This window comes from Ricinus communis, chromosome 9 (genome assembly GCF_019578655.1).
Source record: "Ricinus communis isolate WT05 ecotype wild-type chromosome 9, ASM1957865v1, whole genome shotgun sequence".
NCBI classification, from domain to species: domain Eukaryota; kingdom Viridiplantae; phylum Streptophyta; class Magnoliopsida; order Malpighiales; family Euphorbiaceae; genus Ricinus; species Ricinus communis.
The window spans coordinates 21,853,144-21,859,929 of record NC_063264.1 but is presented as its reverse complement, the minus strand read 5'-3'; positions in this window follow the sequence as shown (position 1 = coordinate 21,859,929).

The window sequence follows — 6,786 nt, the reverse complement described above, 5'->3', positions numbered from 1 at the left end:
CTGCTAGAAATTAATAGAATACATATATAAGTATATATATGTGATTTCGTATTATGCTTTATTTCATATTTAATTTTCTATTTATTATTTATATTTGGAAATAATTTTATTTGGCTAAGAATATGGAAATGTTGTTTATTCTTCTATGCAGTTTTCATAAAATTTCATTTGCCCAACAGATATTATATTTAAGAATTATATTTTATAGTATAAAGTATATTTAAATCCTTGTTTGTTTTCTCTTTTTTATTTATTTATTATTTCTCTATGCTTTTATTTATTTTTTTCACCCATCAATGTCATACAACATACTTAAGAGTTAAACTTGGATAGAAATTGTAGCATATAAAGTTTCGAGTTGCTATAAATTAATACGATCCTGAAAAATCGGATTTGGATAGTTTGAACTGGTGTAAATAAATATTTAAAAACATATAATACAAATAAATTGGTGTAAATTAAATTTTATTATTACTCTTGAGAAAAATATTTTAATATATTAGATTATTGTAGACCGCATTTTCATGTAATAATATATGTATCAATTTAATCATTTGATATATTCTAATATTTTTATTTTATATTCTTGTTACTATTAATAAAACACAAATTATAAAAAGTTTAACTTTGAGCAGTACAATTAACAATAGCACTTTGTACTTTGAAATACATTTGCAATACCATATCTTAATGGCCTAATAGCCTAAATAATTAAAATCTTTAAAAAAATCTTGCTATTTTAGCCAATTCTTTAAAGATTATCAATTTAGCTATGATTTAACAAATTGAATTCAATTTTAATCTAATTGAATTATTTGTCAAAATTAAACAACATGCTATTGTTACTGTAAATGTTATTGTTACTGCAATTTTAATCTAATTAGGAAATGAAAAATCTAAATTGATGGGTCCTAATGCCACATTATTTATACACATTACTTAATTTGAATTCTTATTCCTTAAATTGCATCCACCTTACCATCTATGTTGTTTAGTTTTGACTAATAACTCAATTTAGCCAAAATTGCACTCAATTGGCCAAATCATGGCTAAATTGACAATTTTTAAAGAATTGGTCAAAATAGCAAACTACCTTAAAGGTTTGAATTATTTAGACTATTAGGCCTATTTTAATCCATATGCAGGACAAGAGCGACTTAATACCATACTTTTAAGGCCTAATAATATTAAGAATCTAAATTTTTACATCTTATTGTAAATTTAATTCATCTTTTTATTTTTTACTTAAATGGTTCGATTTGGCTAATTGATTGCAATTATAGCCAAATTAAAATTCTTAGTCAAAATAAGGTGATGCAGCAAATGGCATGTTATTATTTATTATCAAAAACTTACACATTACTGCCACATGTATTTACACATCACACATGAGTTACCAAGGTTAGGTTATAAATGAACAAAAAAGTGAATGACAAATAAAAATCATGAATCAAGAAGAAGAATAAAGAGTAAAGTCATTTATTTTCTCACCTTCATTATGATTTTATGCATTGTTTTAAGAGGCAAACGATATTAGTAAAATTAAAAAAAGCTAATATATAGGATTAAGAGAGTAGTATCCAATTTTGAACAAGATTTTAATTTAGCTATAATTGCAATCAATTAGCCAAATCGGGCCATTTAAATAAAAATTTAAAATATGAGCCAAATTTATAAAAAGACATAAAAATTTGGTTTTTTAATATGATTAGGCCTATTTTTAATCCATATGCAGGACAAAGTTGGCTTACTGAATTGCTATCAACAGTGAAAAATTATTTAGGAGAATTCATGTGTTCACACATTCACAAATATTTGAGAAATTCCAATTCAACACAAAATTTATATGTTAATAAGGACATCATTAGTCAAGCTTTAAAATAAGACTAAAATAGATAGTAGCTTAATAATTGTTTGGTTAAAGTTTGCTAAGCGCTACAAACATTGGTACATGAACTGTTTGGAAATTATTGTGCCTCAATTTATGTAATCAACTAATTGTAAATTTCTAAGCTTTCTTTGTTACAATTATTAGGTTTTTTTATTCTCTATTAATGTGGGCTTACACATTTAATAACAATTATATTAATAGCTATTTTATTAGTGGGCTTATTTAAGTGATTCATTTATGTAGAACCTATATGCTTCCGGATTTTGATATGGATTAAATAGGTGGATACTATTTTCTAACCCATATAGGCTTAATGGTATCCTATTAGGTTAGTATATAGACTCTTAGGTTATAGTTGCCAATACGTCAAATCATACGACAATTTATATTCTCTACCTATTAGAGACAGAAGGCAAGAAATCCTAAAAAATTCAGAGATTTGACTAAGGAAAGCTATACATGTTGATTCAAGCATTCGTTCATCATTCATTCCACAAAAGATTTGATTGCTATAATGGAGACATGTTTTTATGGCTAAACTTCCTTAATAATTATGATATGAAATTTTTGGATATTAGGATTTGATGATCAACATGGGTTTTGATATCTATGATTTGTATGTATTTTTATGGAGTATTTATTAATCATTATTATAGATAATAAATTTTAACAACAGGACGAATGGTATTGCTGAAACAGGACGCTTAAGGACATGGTAAGAAGTATGATCAATCATTCTTCTTTACCTAAATTTCTTTAGGAGAAGCATGAAAGATTGCAATATATATTCTTAATAGAGTACCCAGCAAAGTAGTAGCTAAAACCCTATATGCATTATGGACTGGGAAAAAGCCCAGTATAAGACACTTACACATTTCGGGGTGTCTAGCTAAAGTAAGACCTTATAGGCCCAATGAAAAGAAATTAGACTCTAAGACAGTTAGTTGCCACTTCGTAGAATATGCATAATGCTCTTAAGGATTTTAAGTTTATGATCCCACTACCTGATCTTTCTTTGAGATGGAAAATGCGAGATTTCTTAAGGATGTAGAGTTTGTGGGGAAAGGATCAATGAATGTCTCTTTTGATGAAAAAGTTGTCTTTGAAGTCATTTTTCTTCCCAATATTATTAATGATATTGATCATGCAATAATTCTTAACATTATTCAAGAAGCAACTCCAGTTTAAGACAACAATGAAATTCTTCCTATGGAGCAAACTCAACAACCTTAAGAAGTGCTATTAAGGAGGTCAACTAGAGAAAGGAGGAATGCGATTTCATATGATTATTACGTACTCCTCTTCTAACAAGAAGATTATGTAGGCTTAGCAGAAGATGGTTCAATAAACCTTTGCGAAGCTCTTCAAAGCTCCAATTCTCAATGTTAGATTAATGACATGCAAGAGGAGATAAAATCCATGAAAGACAATGACATTTAGAATCGTATTAAATTGCCTAAAAGTGCGAAACCCATTGGTTGTAAATGGATATTTAAAACAAAAAAGGATTCAAAAGGCAATGTCAAAAGATATAAGGCTCATCTAATCGCTAAAGGATTCACTCAAAAGGAAGCCATTGATTATAACGAGACTCTTTCTCTAATTTCATCAAAAGACTCCTTTAGGATAATAATGGCAGTTGTAGCTCATTTTAATTTAGAGCTATATCAGATGGATGTAAAGACAACATTTTTCAATAGAGACATCGATGAAATGATTTATATGATTCAACTAGAAAATTTTGAATCCAAAGGTTCAAATGTTATGGTTTGTGCATCTATAGTCTCAAACAGACTTCTCAACAATGGTATCATAAATTTCATCAAGTGATTATCTCATATAGTTTTAAGGTACATATAGTTGATGATTGTGTATATCACAAGTTCAGTGGGAGTAGGTTTATCTTCCTTGTGTTATATATTGATGATAAACTGCTAGCTAGTATAATATAGGCTTACTGCACGAAACCAAGAAATTTCTCACTAAGAATTTTGAGATGAAGGATCTTAGGGATGCCTCTTTTGTGTTAGGCATACAAATACTACGAGAATGCTCTCCAAGTATTCTTGGTTTATCATAAAAGGGCTATATTGAAAAGGCGTTAAGTAGATTCAACATGAAAGATTGCTCGCCAGAAGATACACCTATAGCTATAGGAGATGCGTTCACTCTCAAACAATGCCCCAATAGTGACCTTGAAATAAAGGAGATGCAAAAGATTTCCTATACCTCAACAATTGGAAGTATAATGTATGCTCAAGTTTGTTTTTGTCTCAATATTTAGTGGGACTATTGGTAGATACCTAAGTAACCTAGGAATGGATCATTGAAAAGTAGCTAAACGAGTTATCTGGTATTTTTAGAGAATAAAAGACTTGATGCTAACATATATAATATCAAAAAGTTTGGAGATCATTGGGTATTCTAATCCCGATTTTGCAGGATGCCAAGATATAAACGATCCACTTCGGGCTATGTTTTTATATTGGTTGGAGGAGCTATATCTTGGAAAAGTATCAAACAGACACTCATAGCTTCTTGTACCATGGCTGAAGAGTTCATAGCTTGTTTTGAGACATCTAATCATGAGATATGAATACAAAATTTTATCACAGTGCTGTATGTAATTGATGGCATTGAAAGGCCATTAAGGTTATTATGTGGTAATAAATCTATAGTTTTATATTCTAATAACAATAAAAGCTTTGTAAAGTCAAAACTATAAAATGAATATTTCACTTTCTTGTGTCTGTTAAAGAGAGAATTCAGAGTGGTCACAAATTTATATAGAAGTTATAAGGACAAACTCCATGATAGCAGATTCGTTGACTAAGGGATTACCATCTAAAGCCTTTCATGAGCACACTGCTCATATGGGTGTAGGCATATTTAGTGATACCCTGATTTAGTGAGAGTTTTACTTTCGGATGTTCTATGGATTGATATATCTTTACATGGTTATATTTATGCATAACAAAGTTTATGATTCATTTCATTTTTATACCTCCAAGTTTGATTATATGATAGATCATAAATAGTTATACTTATTATGTTTAATTCTCTTATATTTTGATTGGATATTGTGCTTAATTGTAGAAATTATTTTTGTTCTTATCTAGGTGGTGAAATATCAAGGATTGAGTGGAATTTAGCTTAAAGACATGTTTTAAAGCATCACTTGTCAGAAATCAAGTTCTTTGGAGGAAGAGTGAAAATTTATGTAGAAGGTCATTTTTAACAAGGCATGACCACGCCATACAATTTGTGAGCTACTGAAATCAGTTGAAGAGAATTTTAAATTTTTTTAAGTTAAATTCATGGTGGGCTCACTTTTATATTATTTTCTTTATTTTGGAAGTGCTGGATAAAGAAAACTATCTCCTATATTATTTAAGACTTTATTTATTTAGATTCCCCTTTATTTTAGCTTTCCTTATAGGATTAGAATTATATAGGAAGTTTGTTTCTTTTGGATAGGAATTATTTTATTAGGATTTAGGTTTGACTTCCTATATAGGGAGGCTAGTTTTATAAATGGGGACGACTTTTATTTTTTATTTTTTTTCTTTCTCCTGAAGCTGCGTGCGTTTTCTTCTTCTATTCCCTACAACTCTTGTGAATTTTTACTCCACCATGTGTGGCTAAGCTTTTAATTTCTGATTCAAGAATGAATAAATTTCAATTGTGATTTTGTGAGGCTTTGTGTTTAACATAATTTCTTCTTTAATTGAAGTGTTCTTTATTTCTTGTTTTTATTGTTTATGAATTTTTGATATTGATTGAACTAACGACTCAATTTGATATTGATTTTTCTATTGTTATCCTTGAGTTTGTGATCTGTAATTGTCATGAATGATTGACACAAGTAGCAAGGAGTTAGCTTATGTGTATGTGTTGCGGTCTTTTTGAATTATATAGCTTGCATGATGAACTCTAGAGAAATAAAGGAATAAGATTAATTCAATTGTAGCTATCTCGATTAATTAATATTGGTTTAGTCATTCTCATTATTCTTGATGCTATTATTGGGTTGATACGTTATCGTGCCCAGTTGATTGATGGTAAGTTTTGATTTGGATACTATGTTTAAGTCAATTATATTAGGAGAATTTAAACTTGTTGCGGCTTTTTAGAATAGGTAGACTAAGTATTTGAATAGAAAATTTGATATTTTAGACCTATGATCGGAACTACAATTGGGTGGAATTTGCACTCTTGAATTGGAAGTTTGGTAAGATTGATTTTTATTTACTTTAATATTCAGCTTTTATTATTTTCTTGGTTATTTATAATTTTAGTTCAATCATTCAAAAACTCCTATTTTTGTTATTTAACTTTAAGAAGCTATTCACATTGGTTTCCTTGGGATTCGACCTGGTTTCACTATTTCTACAAGTTAGTTTATGAATTGGTAGGGCTTCGACAATCCATTCATTATGATCATAAATTGATCTCTCTAAAGAATAAAGTAGAACTAGTTGGAAATAGGCATGTCTCGATATCACATTGCATGTAATTTCCATGCCACTCATCCATACTTGATCTATGTCATTGGATATATTAATATGGTGAAAATGGAAGGTTTAGTCACGCCTATATGTGACGAGAGCCACCATGACCTCATATGATATAGAAAATTGACCAAATTTTACCTAAGGAGAAGTCTAAAGAGATAGCAAGAGAGCATATACATAAGGAATTTCATTTAATATAATTATTTCAGGTTTCATATGTAGCCCATGTGGGAAATTGTTAGGTTTTCTTGATCTCTATTATGCATGCTTATATATTTAATAATAATTATATTAATGGCTATTTTATTAGTAGGCTTATTTAAAGTGATTCATTTATATAAAGCCCATAGACTTCTAGGTTTTGGTATGGGTTAAATGGGT